At 32.8% G+C, this 19,449-nt stretch overlaps 1 long non-coding RNA gene across 1 annotated transcript; it reads right to left on the bottom strand.

Moving 5' to 3' along the window:
- Positions 1 to 9,476: 9,476 nt before the first annotated feature.
- LOC120278092 lies at positions 9,477 to 11,012 on the bottom strand. Its single transcript, XR_005541558.1, has 3 exons — positions 10,944 to 11,012; positions 10,061 to 10,122; positions 9,477 to 9,537 (listed from the first exon to the last, which is right to left on the bottom strand). It is a non-coding gene; the product is annotated as an uncharacterized LOC120278092 (long non-coding RNA).
- Between the last annotated feature and the right edge of the window lie 8,437 nt (positions 11,013 to 19,449).

The following is a 19,449-nucleotide window of genomic DNA, read 5'->3' as shown; positions in this document are numbered from 1 at the left end:
CTCAAGAGAAAGGGGAAAATGGGGCTGACACAGATGAGCTCTGCTGAGTTGGAAGCTAACGTGGATGAGCTCTGTTGAGTTGAAGACTGACGTGTATAAAAACTCTGGTGATAGGTTCTTCAGGTGACGTATCACCACCAGCGTGGATTAATTAAATCAACTTTAATGGCTGACGTGTACTTCCAGCCGCCAGCTCAACAAAAATTAATTGGAATCCTATGGATGATCTCTCGATGAAAAGGAATTGATGTTCATTGATTGAAATATTCAAATTAAAATTCAATGGGCAAAGTGGAAATTGGGCATAGTACAGTGATCATTCAAAATTTTTACCTATATAAACACATCAAAACACAAAAGGATCAAATATTAAAAAGACAAGAATATAGGAAATACATACATACTATCTGATGCATGGAACAAGCATGCATGGATATAAGAGCTATAGGGATATGAAGGGGAATGGAGGAGAGAGAGAGGAAAAGGACATGGAATTCCCTATAACTAATGGAGAAAAAAGTAGACAAGAAGATGATGTTGGGATTCTTAGTATATAAAAGCCTAAAAAGCCAAACAATAACATTGAGAAAGGCAAAAAAACAAGCCCAAACATTAAAAAAAAAAATATAAATTTTTTTTTAAAGTGACATATATTATTCAGAAAATTATTTGAACTTTTTCAATTTCACCAATCTATTTCTAAAACTTTGAAATGATTTATAAGTCCCTCCTTTTCAGCAACTTACTTTTTGATCCTTTAAGTTTCTACATTCTATCAACTACATTAATTTGAGCATATCCTTCTTATAACCCGCTTATCAACAACTTTCCCTCCCATTTTTGAACCTTTTTTTTTTTGCAATGAAATTGCCTATATTATTTATACTTTGCAAAATAATATCATTCATTTGTCTTCTTTTTCTTGTCATGCCATTCATCGCCTTCATATGTTTCAGAGTTTTCTTCTTCAATTTTTCATTTTATACAACACCTTTCCTGGGTGGCAACTTTCTCAAAATAGCATTATTTATTAGCATTAGTGAAAATAAAAAGGAGGTATACATTACTAAGCTCACAGTTTTATTTATTTTTTTATTGCCAAGTTATGTCAAGTTGGCTTGTACTATTCTAAGTAAAAAAGGTATTCCATATTGGTTTTACAATGATGAAGATTTTTAGATTTTGTATTGCATAAAACAAGTGTTTAATAAGAGTGTTGTTAATATACACATTAGTGATGTTGAATGACTTGATAATCTCTATGGGGTATAGTCAATGTAGTGTAAGATTGTAAGGTATACTTTTAGAGTTTCTTAGTTGTTAGAGTAAAAATTTTGATTAGTCACCGTACTATTAACTTTTTTCATTTTGGTCACTAAGTTTTGATTTTTATCTTTTTGGTCATTAGAATCCAATTCTTTCTCATCGGGAGGGCATCCGCGACATTTCGGCCGATTTAATCGAGTTGACTATTGGAAAGCACATGTCAACAATTTTTTAAACTTAGTTAAACCATGCTGTCCATGACACGTCAGCCAAAGAAATTCCAATCCTTCATAATCCCTTTCAGCAGGCCATGTCAGCATGAAGTTTTAATCTAATACAACATAATAGCCAACTCATCACCACCTTCTTTCTTTTCTTTTGAGGGATCATCGTCCCTTTCCTTCATCCGAGCAAGGGAGAGAAAAGGGGGTTCATCATTAGAGCTCCAGAGTTTTAGTTCTTCATCAGTGGGGAAGTGAGCAAGGAGGAGGAAGACCAACGCCCTAATTCGGCACTAACGACATGCGTTAGGGCAAGAAGAAAGGCCTTTGGTGTTCAAAACTTTGTGCGACATGGACGGAAATTGGGAGATAAGAGACGCAAACGGTGAAGCACCAGCTTATTGTAAGGCATTCTATTATCTGATTTTTCAAATGTTCTGAAATATGGAAAAGATATGGACTATAGAAAGTATGGAAAATATGGGTTAGTGTTAAACTGTCCAATCTAGTGGGGTATCATTAGGTTTATTTGTTGAGAAATCTCTATGAACAACCAATTTATGGAAAGATTAGGTATTAATTGTTTAGGGTTTTCAGTCTGCCATGACATTCCATTGACAATTTTTTTAGGTATTGATATGGGTTTGATTAGGTTTATCCGTTGATAAATCTCCATGAACAACCAATTCTATGAAAAGATATGGTTTTTTTTATGTCATTATTATTCTTCTTGATAGGGAGGAAGCAGTGTATTGATAAATTTTTTACATCTGCAAAGATGCTATGAATTAATTTTAGGTGTAGTTTTGACATTCATACCAGGTAGAGAACATTCTTTAACTTCCCATTGAATTCTTCCATTGGATGTTCTAATATGAAACATTCTTTAATTTTCAATATTTGTTGACATGCTGCATTTTTAGTTTTGGGTCTTTTTGACTGTTAGGCCTTTTTCTTCCTTGTTTAACTTCTATCTTTGTTGGTAATTATTATATGTTTCCATTTACTAAAGTGAAGTTCCTTTATGGTTTGTTAGTTTTTTTTGGACCCTTTATGCTTTTGTCCTGTGTGATGGGCCTCCATGTAGTTCTTGATGCAGTTAATTATTTATTTGATACTTCATGTGCTTGTTTTATGTATTAAGGGCCATTTAAACATCATAGCTATTTAATTAGGTGATTTACTTTAATTATGATGTTGTAGGAAAAAAATGTCTATTAACCTATGGAAAGAATGGGATTATATTGTAATACATTAAATTTATTTGTTAACTTCTAATATAAAATGACATTGACTTAATGCACACTTGAAGAATGACAGTGATGATGATTGAGAATGCAAGTGATGATGACAGTGATTTGCATGACTTTGAATACAACTTTCAAAGTTAATGTGATGATGGCGAAATTGATGTGAATGAGAATGCCATACCTATAGCAGAGGCACCATTTACACAGGATGAAATTAGAAGATAGGTAGATGAAAATGAGGATGATGTAGTCTCAGATTATGTAGCATCAGATGAATTGCAGTCTTGTTCATCCATAGATGAAGATGAGATAGATCCTTTAAAGCCAATATATTCTAAATTCAATGAAGAAATGGACATGAAAGACCTTCAGTTCAAAGTTGGCATGAAATTCAGTAGTTTCTCATAATTTAAAGAGGCAATAAAAAAATATAGAATTAAAAATAGAGTGGTGATGAATTTTAAACCTAACAACAAGGTGAGATGTAATGCTTATTATAAGAAAGGTTGCCCATTTTACTTGTGGGCTTCACCAATGCTCAAGGACAAAAATACCATCCAAATAAAAGATGGGAACTTGAAACATGAATGTAGTAGGGATCATAAAATCGGGCATGCCAATGCTTAGTGGATAGCAGAACATTACCTGGAGCAATTTAAAGCAGACCTCTCTTGGAAGATTGCAGGCATCATCTAGGCTATTTAGACCAATGAGGAGGTTGATATAAGCAGGTTGAAGGCATGGAGAGCAAAGAACATAGCTTCAAGGTACATTCCAATTTCTATTTTTATGTTATTTCTTTAATTGTGACATTACTTAGGGCTAATTATCTATTGTGTTTGTTTTTAATTATTTTTTTCCTGCATACCTACTGGGAAATAGAATGCTTAATGGGGATGAGCGCACACAAATGACTAGATTATATGATTATAGGTTGGAGTTACTCAGGACACAACCTGGTTCAACAATAAAATTTAGATGTAGTGAAGGTGTGTTTGAGGCCATGTATGTGTGCTTATCCCCACTCAAAGCAGGATTTCTAGCAGGTTGCAGGCAAGTTATTTCTGTAAGGGTATTATGGAGGATAGCTATCAATAGCTGTTGGTATAGATGTAAATGACGGCATCTATCAAATAGCATGGGCAGTTGTCAACAGAGAAAATTACCAGAATTGGGTCTGGTTTCTAAAGCTATTAGCTAAAGATCTAGAGATAAGCAATAGTAGTCACTGGGCTTTTATGAGTGACAGATAAAAAGTAAGCATATTTAATTAAATTTGTTTGTTCTTCCAATTTATGAATCTATACTAGAAATTTTTTTTGCTGACTGATTTCTATTCTATTTTCAGTTTGCCTTGCTTTGTTTTCCATAATCTATTTGTTGGTTCATGATTCCTTAAATACAAATGATCACTTAGGGCCTATAAAATGAATTCTCTGAATTATTCACGTACAGTGAACACAGGTTTTGTATAAGGCACATACACACTAATTTTAGAAGAAAATTCAGAGGCAAAGCTTTTAAAGATTAGTTGTGGTCTGGTGCTAGGTCTAGTTACATCCCTGCCTTTAACCTAGCTATAGACACCCTCAAAGACATGTCAATAGAAGTTTACACCTTCATGAAAAATATCAATCCTGCAAGTTGGAGTAGGTCACACTATAAAACCCAATTTAAGTGTGATATGTTGTTGAATAATATGTGTGAATGCTGGAATAGCCAAATATTGCCAGCCGGGACAAAGGACATAGTCAATATGAATGAAATGATTAGGACACAACTTATGATAAAAAATCAAAAAGAAGGGACAAAATGAAACATGTACTACACAACACTGCCCTAAAACTATGAACAAGTTAGAGAAGGCTAAGCAACCGAGTTGGTTATGCAAAACAACATGAGATAGTGGTAATAAATATCAAGTTGTATGCCCTGAAGGTCAGTTCATTGTTGACTGCACAGAAAGAAGTTGCACTTGTAGAATGGCAGCTAACAAGAATCCCTTGTTACCATGCTGTCTCATCTTTATATTACAACCACAAAAAACCTGAGGATTTCCCACATGATTGCTATACTGTAAGCACATTCTTCTCAACTTATAACCACATTCTACACCTTACACAAGGTAGCAATTGTTGGCCAAAGAGTCTAGAAGGGCCCATGATACCACCTGAGCAAGCAAAAAGAAACAGGGGCAGAAAACCAATACTTAGGAGGAAGGATCCACTTGATGATAACACTAGCCTTACAAATGGAATAGTTAGTAGGAAGGGGATCACAATCATATGCGGCATATGTGGAATTACAGGGCATAATAAGAGATACCATGGGGTGCAAGCAGTGAGTAGTTTTTAAATTTTTTTGCCTTATTGAATGTTTCTTATTTTACTGGGATTTCACTTAAATTTTCATCATTTGGACAAAATAGAGCCAAAACCCACAGATGGGGCCACATGACCAACTAATGCAAACATCCAGTAGTTGTCTTGTGAGTTCAAATTTTCAGTGTTTACAAATTTTTTTTTTTTGGACAATGTTCTGTGATAAAAATGAATAATTTGTTTGCAGGGTGTTGACAATCACCAAGACCCCATGGATGCAGTTGATCCTCAAGTGCTAGAGGAACATTTCCTTGAGGTATGTGGCTGATCAAATATAAATTCATGAAATTAAATTTTGCCTAGTCTAATTCTAATTCTTTGAACATGATAAGGTCGATCAATTAAGAAGAAACAATGAAACTGAGGATCTTGAGGTTGATGCAGTGCAAATTGCTTCACAAGACCAAGCTTCACATGTATAAATTAATATAACTCAATATGATAATGTCATATGTTTTCAATTATTTGATACAAGGGTTCTTCATCCTGTGATGGCTAGCAAACTTGCACACACATCATTAGAGAATCAATAGAAAGCACTTATACTCAAATTTGTAAATGTTATGCTAAAGAGAAAAACCTTATGTTTTCATGCTAGTAATTGGTGTGCTATACAGTATGGTTGATATGCCCTTTGCGTATATACTGCAAGTGCATGGGTGTACAAAGTAATAAAGCACCTAAAAGTTGAGTCATCATATTCATAGGCAATGAGAATACTAGCTCTAACTCCAACTCTGTTATCTAATCCTATTCATGAAGTTGCAAGAAATGCATATTGGAAAAGTGATAAAAAAGACTATTAAACCGGAGAACAATTAAGAGAGAATGCAATAAAGAGAAAATGGGTATTGGAACATTGATCCCCTAGGATTTGACTTTACTCACAAGGTTCAATTACTTTCTCTAAATCAACGGGAATGAGCCACTTGAATCCAAAGACACTGCGATTCCATTCTCACGCCAATCAATGACTATCACAATAAGAGGTTCTAGCGGTGATCTCTCTCATCATTGAACCACCTATGGATGCAACACTCTAGGGACCCCGGTTGATCGACTAGATTCCCCAAAATAGATAAAACGCTCTCTCAAGTTATATAACCCCTAATCCTATACAAAGCCCGTTGGTGATTTCTCTCGTCACTAAGATTTATATGATTGCTAGGCGCACATGGGAACACGAAGGTAGGCATGATCAAATTGAAGGGGAAAGTGGACACTCCTATACCTTAGGCTCACTCTTTCAACCCTCTCCAATCTTGGTAGATCTAGCCCTAGTGGGTCTATCGACTCGTTACTAGTTCAAATCAAACACATAATTGGGCTCTTGCTAAATAGGATTATGAGATGAAGGAAACTCAAGATTGAAACTCAAAACATGAAGAATTAAGAAATAAATAAACTAAACATTAAAACATCATAGGGTTCACAAGTTCAAGTACCCACAAAAGAGGTTTAGCTCCTCATGGAGCAATATAATTCAAATATAATAAGTTGAAGGAAATACATGTTAAAACAAGTAAAAACTCCCTCCAAATCTATGGCCAAAAATCTAAGAACAAGTGTTTCCCCTTGAACAGGCGAATGATGCTTGTTCGTGCTCACCAACGACGGAGGAGACAAGGAAGATGATGGATGTTGATGACGATTGTCATAGAGTAGTCCTTGGTCAAATGATCCTTTCCAAATTAGGTCAGTGGACGCCTTTATCTGTTTGCCAAAAAGCTCTCTTAGTTCCTCAAAACTTTCCCATGAATGCCCATGTCTCATGATTGTACACTGCAATGTAAAGATTTCCCACGACAGTGTATCTCTCTACCTCCGGTCCAATTTCTGATGTAATTTCGCATGGCCATGTACAATGATCCATACGTCTGTGTATGTTCCTATATTTTTCCAACTCCTTTGGTTTGTCCCATATACGGCCATGTATAGTTACCTTCATGGTCGTGTATGTCCCTGGTTCACCTTGATTTGTTCAACACGGTCATGTACAGCTCTGAACTTCCTCAAAAGTTATCTTTTTAGCTTCATTTCTTCAACCAACGATCTTTAATCATCTTATTTGCAAAAATGAACAATAAAGATACAAATGAGCCCATAAACTGATAAAAATCATACCCTTACAATATAAAATGCTTACTCAAAATATGTTGCAACAAACACTTATCAATGGTATATGTGATAGCCCTTGTTTCAGGATGTTATACAAAAGACTACACTACAAGAAGTTGAGGGAGTATTTAGCATGCTTCAATCTTGGTATGTCCATAATAGAGAATGCTCCATAACTTTTCCAGAGATTAAAAAGGGCAAGTTCAACTTGTTTCAATGGCAATGCTACATTAAGAAATTTATTAAACAAAAAAGTCTCCATATGTTCATAGGCATGAAGATGAAATTCCCTATCGATATACACGAACTATTGAGCTACATCTTTTAATTTGTCCATGTTTTTTATGTGGCTTATGGGAGGATTCATCGTGAATTTGTCCTTTACCACCCTATTGAGTACCTTAGTCCATATTTTTTCAACCAGGAAGGAAGAGTTGTTTCTTGTTATTGAAGATTATTTGAGTGTGGGTGATGGAGCTCTGGCCCCATCGCCATGGGAAGTGGAGGATAAGTTAAAGTAAAAGCAACATTATTGAAAGATAACTTTATATTCAATATATTTTAAAAATAACTTTGAAATTAATAATATGGCTTTTCAAAGTTTTTTATAAACATATTTTATATGAATGCATTGTTACAATAAAGTTATAAATTTAAGTCCAGTTATTAATTGTTTAATACTCAACCATTTGATTATTTATCTAACAACTAAAAAATATTCCATAGATTAATATAAGGTAAAATTCTAAACCTAGTCTTTAGACGACCCATTCTTCTTCATCTCCTTTATTTAATGATTATAATTGATCCTTATTTAATTGTCTTGCGATCCATCTCTCTTGATTGAGTGATACTTTTTGGATCCTTGTGCCTTGATCCGAGTCTATTCCTAACATTTTCATTGCTCCATATCTAGTTCTTATTCCCTTCTTTGAAATTTTTTGTTCCCTTCTTTATCAATTAGTAAATCCTTTGATTTTATTTGTTCTAGATTGTATAGTTAACTTATTTTATTTTAGTTTTGATTTTTCAAACATTCTTTGTTCATTTCTCTTTTCTTTTTAATTTTATTTTAAAAGTTAAATATTTAGAAAGGCTTCATTTCTTTGTTCAGTGTTCTTTTAAAGCCCCTCACTCTAAGTAAAATCCTTAAATTATTAATTTTTCTTTTTAATTTTCTTTAAATAGAGTACTATTTTGTGTAATATAAATTTTTTTTCTCTCTATTCTTTCTTATTTTCTTTACATGTATGCACTGAAAAATTACTTTGTAAGCATTCTTAGAATATTTTGTTTAAAGTAATTTATTTTTATATTATTACTAGCTAATTTTAAATTTGAATATATATACCTCAATGTTGGTATTAGTCTATAAAAATTAATAAAATATTAAACAAACGTATAATTTGTTATGTTAGTTATAGTTGTTTGCTAGATGTTTAAATCATAGATTAGCCTTTTTTTTTATTAACATGTATTGTTTATTGTTTTCATTTTAATTATATTTTTAGCTAAAGTTCATTTATAGTTTATGTTGATTTTTTTCTTCTTGTTTTCTGAAGTTCTTATTCCTATATATAGACATATCTAAACTTGATTTGCAATAATCATTGATTAATGTTGATATAAATCCTATTCAAATTTGCACTCATAGTGAAGAAGTAGAGATATAACTATCTAAAATAAAAGTCATAGAAATTGAAAGAGGTCCGAAAAAAATTTCTAAATTTGGACAAAATTTGAAATTGTAAAGTTTTAAAACAGAAATATAGTAATTCAAAAGTATTAATGCCACTATTGCAAAAAAGAAATCTAGAATTTCTAAATCATGAACAACTGCACATCTTAAGAGATATTTAGATGATTATTTGTACTTTAGAAAGCAACAAAAGTTCCAAAATTTATCAACTTATATCTTGCAAATAGTATTGTCATTTTCTGCACATTATTTCATTATTTTTCACATAACAAGAATCAACAAAGTTATTGTCACGTCCCAGCCCCACAATCGGGCCTGCGGACAGATCGGCCGCATCCAATGGGACTGGGCCCCACTGGGTGCAAGGCCTCAGTCTCGACCTGGTCAGAGTCAACCCTAACAAGCAGATATGAATAGTAACACAATAGCACAAATCGGATACTGGAAACTGAAACACTACAAGTACGGGCTTTAGCAGCCCTATAGAATACAAATACAGTCAGAATACAAGCCTTACACTCACAGAAAAGGAAAATACAGAGATACTGATAGCGCAGACAATACGACTCCCTGACACCCCCAAATCTAAACTTGATCTTCTCCTGCGAGAACAGAATTCATAAAGTGTATGAGACACAAGGGCCCAGTAGGATTGCATGAATAAATACAGAATAATACAGATATAGCAGAATAATTAATAATTCAGACAGAATACAGAAATAATCAGAAAAAAAATACAGAAAAACACGCAGAAAACAGATATGTACATCTCCCTAACTGATAACAGAAATCAACAGCACGAGGCTGGATCATCGACTGTGAAGTCGGAACAGAACAGAATATCAACAGCCGGAGCTGGATCTTCGACCGCAGTCGGAACGGACACGCATGTCCGGTAGCGCTACTACAGAAAACATGTGCACATGGCTAGGACTTGCTCCTCCTAGCTGGGTGAGCCAGGAATGGAGATTTACAAAAACCGCAGAAATACAGGATACAAATAACAGAAATACCAAATAAATAATGCAATAATAAAATAAATAAATAAATGAAAATATTAAACAATGCAATAATTAAATAATGATTATTGCTAGAAATACGGAATTATACAGTGCGAGAGCCTACCTGGCTCCGAGCTACAGAGTTGGGTTCACCAAATCCCACGCACTAAGATTCTCTACCGAAATCTAACCCAACAAAATAAGCTAGCTTAGATTTACAAGACTAAGACTGGGTTTATACTTGCAAATAACATGATAATTTCAAGAGGAAGAACAAGCATTAAAAAATAATAATGATCATTTTAATTTCTAACTAACCACACACCTGCAGAACCCACTAACCCAACAAAAATCAAAACATGTTATCAGGTTACTATGCAAGCTATATAACATTCTCCATGAATGCTATCAAAATAACAACCATCACAAAGCTTCCACTAACCCAAGATTTAAAATGAATAAATTTAAATCTATAAGCATACACACACATTAGCTAAATAAATCAATTCAGGAAACATGCTTTGCAGGCTTATAATTCCAACACAACATGATTTAAAGAAATCAGAAATGCAAAATATATATATATATATATATATATACACACACACCTATATATATATATACACACACACACACACCAAACCCTATATGATAGCAATTAAAAGAAAACCAACTAATCCTTGTCCTTAATATAAAGCCTGCAGTAAGGTTCACAAGAATTCAAGGTGAATTAAACTAACAGAATCAAGGGAGATTAGTAAATTCCATGACAAGAATCGCTAGAAGGTAAAAAAAATCTGAAATGTATGCATGCTTTCATATATATGTATATACATATAACATCAACTAAAAACCTTATCAAAGCTTTAACCATCATAAGATTCAAGCAACCAAGATACTACATGCAGCACAATCACACATGCAAAAAAAAAAAAAAAGATTCAGTTACAAGCTATAATATAACCAATAATAACCAAGCCAAAGAGAACCATAATAAGGATGAAAACCTTGAATCTTGGAGAAGAAATAAGTCCGGTAAAACTCCGATTCTCTAGCAGCCTAAGAGTTCAAGGTGATGCAACAAATACCCTCTTCACAATAAACTCCTTAGCCAAGAAAACCAAGGTTTGGTTGATGCACAAGATGAAGAAGAAGGAGTTTATTGAAGAAGCACACAATCACTGCCAGCTTAACAAGTCAATGATTGAGCATACAGTAACCCCGACCAGATCCGCTAATCAAGGGATTAAGAAAAGTTGTGGGCTCCCAAACAAGCTCAGTTAAAGTCAAGGTGGTCAACTTGGTCAGCAGCTCCATTGTAAAAGATATTACAGTTATATCCTAGTCGATTATAGCCATTTAATATGATGGAACATTTATTGGTTTATTGTACCAATGAAATATGTGAATTATTAATATTAAAGAATTTCTAGAAACATAGTAAAATCACAATGAGTGAAAGTATATGAAATTGAAAAAGGAAAGCTGAAAATAAATCTAGAAAATATTGAAAGAGTTTGTCTTACATCTGAAGCTTGGACTTTAAATTAGACAATAGGATAAATGTGCCTAATTGTACAATTTATTGATTTTGATTGGAAACTACAAAAAAGTATCATTAATTTTTACATTGGATTTAAGATAAAGTTTTCATAATTATATTAGATAATGCAACAACTAATGATGAAGTTGCAAGAAATTTAAGATCAAATTTTGAATCAAAAGATAAGTTATATCATCAAGATCATATTTTCTACATCTGTTGTTGTGCACAAATGTTAAACTTGATGGTTCAAGATGGTCTTAAGGAAATAGATGGTGTAATTCACAATACAAGAGACTATCAAATATTTGAAAAAAAAATAACCATCTACATTAGTCAAATATGGTGAAGTTGCAAGGCAACTTTATATTTACCCCAAAAAGGATTGCCTATTGATGTTTCTACATGTTGGAATTAAATGTATGATATACTATATGCTATTTATACTTTCAAAAGTGTTTTTGAGAAGTATGTTATTTGAGATGTGAATTAAAATGTTTGCTTTCTTTTGAAGAATGGGAAAAAGCTAAAATAATTGTTGAATTTCTTAGAAATTTTTTATGATGTTACACATTTTTTCCTAGTTGTTAGTATCCTATTGAAAATAAATGTCTTCATGAGATTCAGAATGTGAAGGAAGTTTAAGACATTTATTCAAACTCTTATGATCTATTTTTTTTTAGAAAAATCACATTATTAATGGATGAGAAGTTAGACAATTATTAGAAAGATTACAACATGCTAATAATGATTACTATTGTTTTAGGCCCACAACATAAAATGTAACTAATAATTTTCTGTTTCCATTGTACTTACTTTAAATTTATACAAATTGAGAAAAAAAGGTTTGAGCTAAAATAGCTATGTTCAATATATATGAAGCATACGCAACTGAAAATGCAAAGGAGCATAAATCTTCCAATTTTGTTGGCTTATTTTTAGAATCTTCTAGCAATACCGTAGGTCCATAGTTTCTTCCACAAGAAAGCTAAAAGGTAGAGAGATATGAATTTGTTGAATTCAAAAGGAAGAATGATCTAACACAACCTACTAAATCTAATTTGGAGATTTATTTGAATAAAAGAATAGTGGAATATGAAGAAAAGATAGGTCTACGTTTAATATTTTGGCTTGGTGGAGAGTGAATTCTCTTCAATTTCAAACTTTGCCCAAAATGGCTCTTGATTGGCTTACAATTCCAATGACTACAATTGGTTCAGGATTAACCTTTAGCCCAGGTGCAAGATCAATGTTCTCTTTCTCCATGAAAAATTGATGCATTAGTATGTACAACAAATTAGTTTAGAACAATTAAAAAAAAACAAAAACTCAAAGTGGTAAGTGTGTTTATTTAAATGATTTTACAATTTTAGATTAATTTAATTTATTTTACTTCAATTTTTAATTTAATTTATTTTACTTTGCATGGCATTAGTTTTAATTTCTTACTACTTTTTATTTTCAACATGAAGTATTCATACAGTTTATTATATCTTCTACTAAATCAATTTCAATTTCTTCAAGTCTGAATTAAATGAAACTCCCAAAGCACCAAATAAAGGGTTGGAGAAGATATTAGTTTTCTTTAAAATATTATATTTTATAATTCAATATGTATAATTAATTGAGCATATCTTTCATTTATATATTCATTTTTCAGGTAATGGAAATACATAAATGGTTATGAAATTGTTCAATACCTATTAATATCTTATGAACATGTCGGGAAAGCACTCCTTTTTTTTCTTTTTTCTTTTTTTGAAAATGTATGGTTGAATTCGCGATCGTGAGGTAATGTTCTTTTTGGAAATTTAGAATGTATTTTTGAATCATTAATAGGTATTTTTTTTTGAAATTTTGAAACCATAATGTAATGTTTTATTTTGAAAATTGGAATAGCATGCTTGACTATGATGTAGTTTAATTGTGGATTTATATGATTTATTTATGTTTTTGTAGTTTGTAAATCAAGTATTTCTATTGAAGTTTGTGGTCTAGTGCATTTTTCATATTGTTGTTAAATTCTTTTCACGTATTTTTGAATTTAATTTATTTTGATGCTTTGCAATTCATGGTTTTATTTTTATTTTATAGGTTTTATGATAATTTTCATATTTTAAAAAAATAAATTTGGAGTTTTTTAAAATCAAAATCAAACTCAAACTCAAAATTTGTAATTTCAAATTGAACTAATTTGACTCTCTTAAGTTCGACAGGTATTTGGTACATATCCTTTATAATAGAGGAGGATGGTCAACTCATATTGAACCAAGTTATAAAAATTCATTACATATAAAGTGAAATAGGTACATGCAAGTGTATTTAAAAGTAGATAGGAAAGAATATATCCTTACGATTGTTCCACTCTTTTTGGTATGAAATTATGTGCAAAGAATTAAATCCTAAGTTTGTCATAAATCCATTATGGTTTCTATTTTAAATCCTAAAAATTAATAGGGGTTTTAAATATGTTTTATTAGGATTTAGGTAGACCGCCTACTATCAAACAAAAAAAAAAAAAATTGATGTCCTAATTGTAATTTACTCAAAGAACTAAAGAGGATGAAACACTAAGCTTTATAAATATTTTATTTTACTTTATCTTATAATCAAAATTGTAATTTTTAAACACTTTAATATTTTATCTTATTATCTAAATTGTTTTTTTATTAATTTAAGACTATGCGGAAACTTTGCTTAGAAAAGTTTAAAAAAAATCAACTTAAATATATTTTTATACAGCCATTTTGGGGGGAGGAAGAAGAAAAATGGGATTCAAAGTTTATATATATATATATATATATATATATATATATATATATATATATATATATATATATATATATATATATATATATATCCCTCTATTGAATACCAATAATAGAAGAATAAGGAAAAGGCGTTTGAGGGCATAATAAATATTAGGTGTAATCATTAGAATAGTTCCTCTACTCTTGTCACACTGCCCTTTTGGTCCCTCTACTTTTTGAATTGGTGCAATTAAGTCTAACCCAGTAACGAGCATCACTTTCCTCATTTGATCATACTGATGTGGCATTTTAACCAATAAAATAATAATAATAAAAAAATAAAAAAACTTGTCTCCTTGAGAGTTGCAGATTCAAATCTCTCTCCACTCTCCATCAATGAACACTCCCATCTCCACCGAAACCCTAGCTTTTCTCCTAACCCACCATCACTGTTGCGGCACCTTCGACTGGGGAAGTTTCGAACCACAACCACTAGCACCACAACATCCTCTTCCCTATGGCTTCATCCTCATACCTCTCACAGCCCGATTGTGGTACCGGTGGAAAGCCCTCCAGTCCCCTTTCTTGGCCCTCTATGATTATACCATGAGGAGAATCTACCAGGCAACTGTTGATTTGTAGCATCATGTTTATATAGTTTGTGGTAATGGTTATTCTTCATGTGATTCTTTGAAAGGATTGTGTTGATTCAATTGGTACTGGTATGGGGCTCCCTTCCTACACTGACATTGACCTATGAAGGTGACGTTTCTAGAATGAGGGTTGGATTTAATTTCTTTTCTAGAATGGGGGCTGTATCATTGAATATTGAAATTCAATGGTTTATTTATGTCCTTTTCTATAATAAGTTGATTATACCCTTGTTTATGTGTACATTGCTAGTTATGTTGGATGAGTGAATTGTTTTGGACAATTTGAAATTGTCTTCAATAAACCTATGCTTGGTGGTGTATAATTGTATTGAATAAAATCTCTTATTTTTTCAAGAGGATTGATTGGATTGCTCCAATATTTTGAAAGATCAAAGCTTTATCACTTCTATTTTTGGCTCTTTTGTTTTCTAAAGATAAGCTTCCTCACTTTTATTTTTGGTTCTTTTGTTTTCAGTGGCCTTTAAAAGCTCTTGGTATAACTTGTGCCTTGTTGGTTGTTAGCCCATGTTCTATGGTCCCCATTCTACATCGGATTTATTTTCACTACAAATCATGAATTATTATTATTATTATTATTATTATTATTATTATTATTATTATTATTATTATTATTATTATTATTAATTCACCTCTACAGTAAAAACAATTTTAGTCCTTATTATTGTTAGTAAATGTTTTCAGTGGCCTTTTGGTATCTTTGATATAGTTTGGATTCATTCAATGAACATTTATCTTTGTTGCACATGAACAAGCTCTGTTGAAATTATGGAACGCATGTGACATTTTAACCATGTTTTTTATTAGCGATTGGAATTGAATTACAATATCATATTATACTTTCATTGTCGTATATATTTTGCACAGTTAAATTTTTTATGCTGATTTCATTTAATTATTTTAATTTCTTTATTCTTTATAGCATGAAAACTTGGTATGAGTATATTATTAGCTATCACCATGGTGGAACACTACCAAGAGATGGAGATAATGACTATATCAATGTGGTAGTTTCTGATTTTGTTGTTGATCCTGACAAATTATGGCACTGGGATTTGATAGGAAATGTTAAAGAATTGGGGTATGATATCAAGAAGAATGTGGGCTTGTTTTATAAGGATTGTGAGGGAAAAATTAAAAGTATTTGTGATGATGCAACCATTGTGGGTTGACTGATCAATTAAGAACACATAAAAGAATAGATGTGTATGTTGAAACCACAGATGCTAGGGGTGATAAAAGCTTGCCAGAAGCCTTAGTGTCTAGTTCTGATACTGATGGTACTAATAGTCAAGCAAGTAAGGATGATGATGAAATGTTGGTTGGTGTGCCATTCATAGATCCTCTCTCAAATCTTGATGATGAAAGAGAAGAAGCTAGTCAAAAATTGAAGAGCTATGTTGAAATGAAGAAGACAATACAAGAGCATGGTGGTGAATGTGGCAATAGAAATGAAGATGAAGGAAATCCTACCAATACTCAATCAGGTCCTAGTACAGTGGGAATGGGACATCCAACAGCTATTATTGGGAAAGTCACAGGCTATGAAAGTGAATACATGGATTCCTTAGATCCTGGTAGCTATGAAGGCACTAGTGAAGGGTCAAGTATAGATGATGCAAGGAGGCATTAAATCAGAAAAAATTACTACAACCCTAATACCCCCTTAGAAGATCTCTACTTGGATCTCAAATTTAAAGACTTGAAATTGTTCAAGATAGAGCTTGTTGAATTTTCTACCAGAAATGGATTTGAATTTTAGTATATAAAAAATGATGCAAAGAGGGTAAGGGCAAGGTGTGTTGCAAAGGGTTACAAGTGGCTAATCTTATGTTCATGGTGCAGTGGAAGACAGATGTATACCGTGAAGCATTATATGGCAGAACACTCATGCCTCCTAAGGACCACAAATAACAAAAGGGTTATAGCTCGAGTGGTTGCTAGGAGATTTGAAGAAGTTATTAGTGTCATGCCTTTTATAAAGCCAAGGCATCTTAAGGCTATGGTCCTAAAGGAGATAGGTGTCTTCATCTCCAACAAAGTTTGTAGAAATGCTAAGGCAATGGTTGTCAAACAAATTGAGCAGCAATTCAAAGAAGATTTAGTGTGTTGAACAACTATACAATAGAGTTAAAAGGAATAAATCCTGGAAGTAATGTACTTGAGGTGTCTAAAAGGAAAAATTCTACTGAATTACCTGTCTTTCAGAGAATGTATGTATGTCTCACAGTTATTAGAGAAAATTTTCTTGCCGGTTGTAGGAGGTTGATAAGCCTTGATGGGTGTTTCTTGAAGGGCTTGTTGAAAGGACATATTCTTGTGGTAGTGACAAGAGACGGAAACAACTAAATGTTTCCTATGGCATGAGCAGTGGTTGAGAAGGAAACAAGTGACTTGGTCATGGTTCATTGAACATTTGCAAAGTGATCTGTGCATGGGAGATGGCCTTGGATGGTCACTAATAAGTGACATGCAAAAGGTATGGAAAATTGTAAACTTGTATACAATCTGTTTAGAATTTATTTATGTAGCAAAGCTCTATTTTAATTCTGTGTGTGTGTGTGTGTGTGTGTGTGTGTTTTTTAAGGGGCTAATCGTTGCAATAAGGTCTCTATTGCCACTTGTAGAGCATGGAATGTGTGCAAGACATCTATACAAGATGAGAGAAGAAACACAATGGAAAAGAACTTTAGCTTCAATTTTGGAATGCTGCCAGATCAACAAGTCAATTAGAGGTTTTAAAAACAATTACCCATCATGAGGCAAATAAATTGAGGGGAGAAAGCTGTTGAGGAGCTGCTTGAGAAGTAGCCCATTGAAGGTTGGTGCCAAGCCTTTTTTAATGACATTGTAAAATGTGATGTGATAGATAATAATATGTGTGAGACTTTTAATGGGGTAATTATAGAAGCTAGGAGTAAGCCCATCATTTCTATGTTAGAAGATATTAGACAATATGTGATGAGTAGAGTAGTAGTCAAAAGAAGCTATGCATTGAAGTGGAAAGCTAACTGTGGGCCTAACATAGTATCCAAAATTGAAAAGGAAAGAAATAATTGTGGAAAGTGGTATGTTGAGTGGAATGGAGGTGCCATTCATGAGGTCTTCTGGGATAACTTGATGCTACATGTCAGGGAAGCTTACACTGTTAGGTTACATGACCATAGTTGCTCCTATGGAAAATAGAATAAATCTGGGATTCCTTGTCAACATGCAATGGCAGCAATTGCATTTGATGGGAAAGATCCAATTGATTATATCTCTGACTGGTTCAAGAAAGATGCATACATAAAAGTATATCAATATCCTGTTAACCCAGTCAAAGGAAGGATGTTTTGGCCTACTAGTGAAGAGGGTCCCTTGCTAGATGGTGAAGAGAATGCCTGGTAGGCCACAAAAGAAAAAGAAGAGAGAGCCATTGGAAGGGAAAGATTATGAGCCAAACAAAGCTTTTAAGGCATAATAGGGTCATGAAGTGTAGAATTTGCCATTGTCAAGGTCATAACAAGTTGGGTTGTTCACAAAGAAAAGAATCTATAAGTTTGTTATTGTTATGAGTTTATTACTTCATTGGTCCCATTCTTAAAGCTAGGTATTCTAATGTTTGTGTTTATGTAAGTTTTGAGTGATAACCCCTAAAATGAGTCACAACCATGCAGACAAGCATCTCCATCAAATAGGCAAAGAAGAAAAAAATTTAATGATGTTGCTGGACAAGCATCCAGGGGAAATGAAGAGCTAGGTGCAGCAGCCAAAAGAAAGAACTAATCATTTGTTGTTGTTCATGGGCCAATCCAAATTTTGAGAGGAAGGATCAAATTTCATGAAATTCTGCATTCTTCCATAATTTCCTAGTTTATGTGTGTTTCAATGATTCCAAATGGCAATTAATATTTTCCATGAATTAGACATAATGATGAAAACAAAAATCTAGTATTAATTTTCTTAGATTGTGTACGTTATAATAAAAACAAAAATGTTCTATTAACTTGCTTTGCATTAGTTTTCATGGGCTAATGTTGATCAATGGTGATTGTATAATGGCTGTGTATGCTATATGGCAATCAATATCTTCATGAATCAGACACAATGATGAAAATAAAAATCTTGTATTAATTTTCTTGGATTGTGTATATTATAATGATTGCATATACCAATGTTGATATTGGTGTTGTGTCCAAGATTAATTACATTCCTCATTCAGAGAGGATAGTTAACCATGTTTATAAAAAATGTAGGGTGCTTATATTGGTGCACTTATTGCTGGAAGGGAGGTGGAACATGGTTCTTCATTCATCACAATCAGTGAATTGCAAGTAAAAGCTGATTTGAATTTTAAACCAAACTAAACACATTATTTAATTATTTTCTTAGTAATGGATGTATTTCTGTCTGTTAATTTACCTAGGAACAGAGGAGGAGAAAGCTTGCTGAAAGGAAAGAACATAATCAACAAAGAAGTCAACAGACCTCAATAACAAAGGAGTTCCCTGACTTACCAACACAGCAAAGCACAACAGACTCTGCACATGAAACAAACCCTTCTGTC

The sequence above is a fragment of the Dioscorea cayenensis genome, chromosome 15 (genome assembly GCF_009730915.1).
Source record: "Dioscorea cayenensis subsp. rotundata cultivar TDr96_F1 chromosome 15, TDr96_F1_v2_PseudoChromosome.rev07_lg8_w22 25.fasta, whole genome shotgun sequence".
NCBI lineage: Eukaryota > Viridiplantae > Streptophyta > Magnoliopsida > Dioscoreales > Dioscoreaceae > Dioscorea > Dioscorea cayenensis.
The sequence above is the reverse complement of the archived record's forward strand: the minus strand, read 5'-3'. Positions and strand labels throughout refer to the sequence as shown.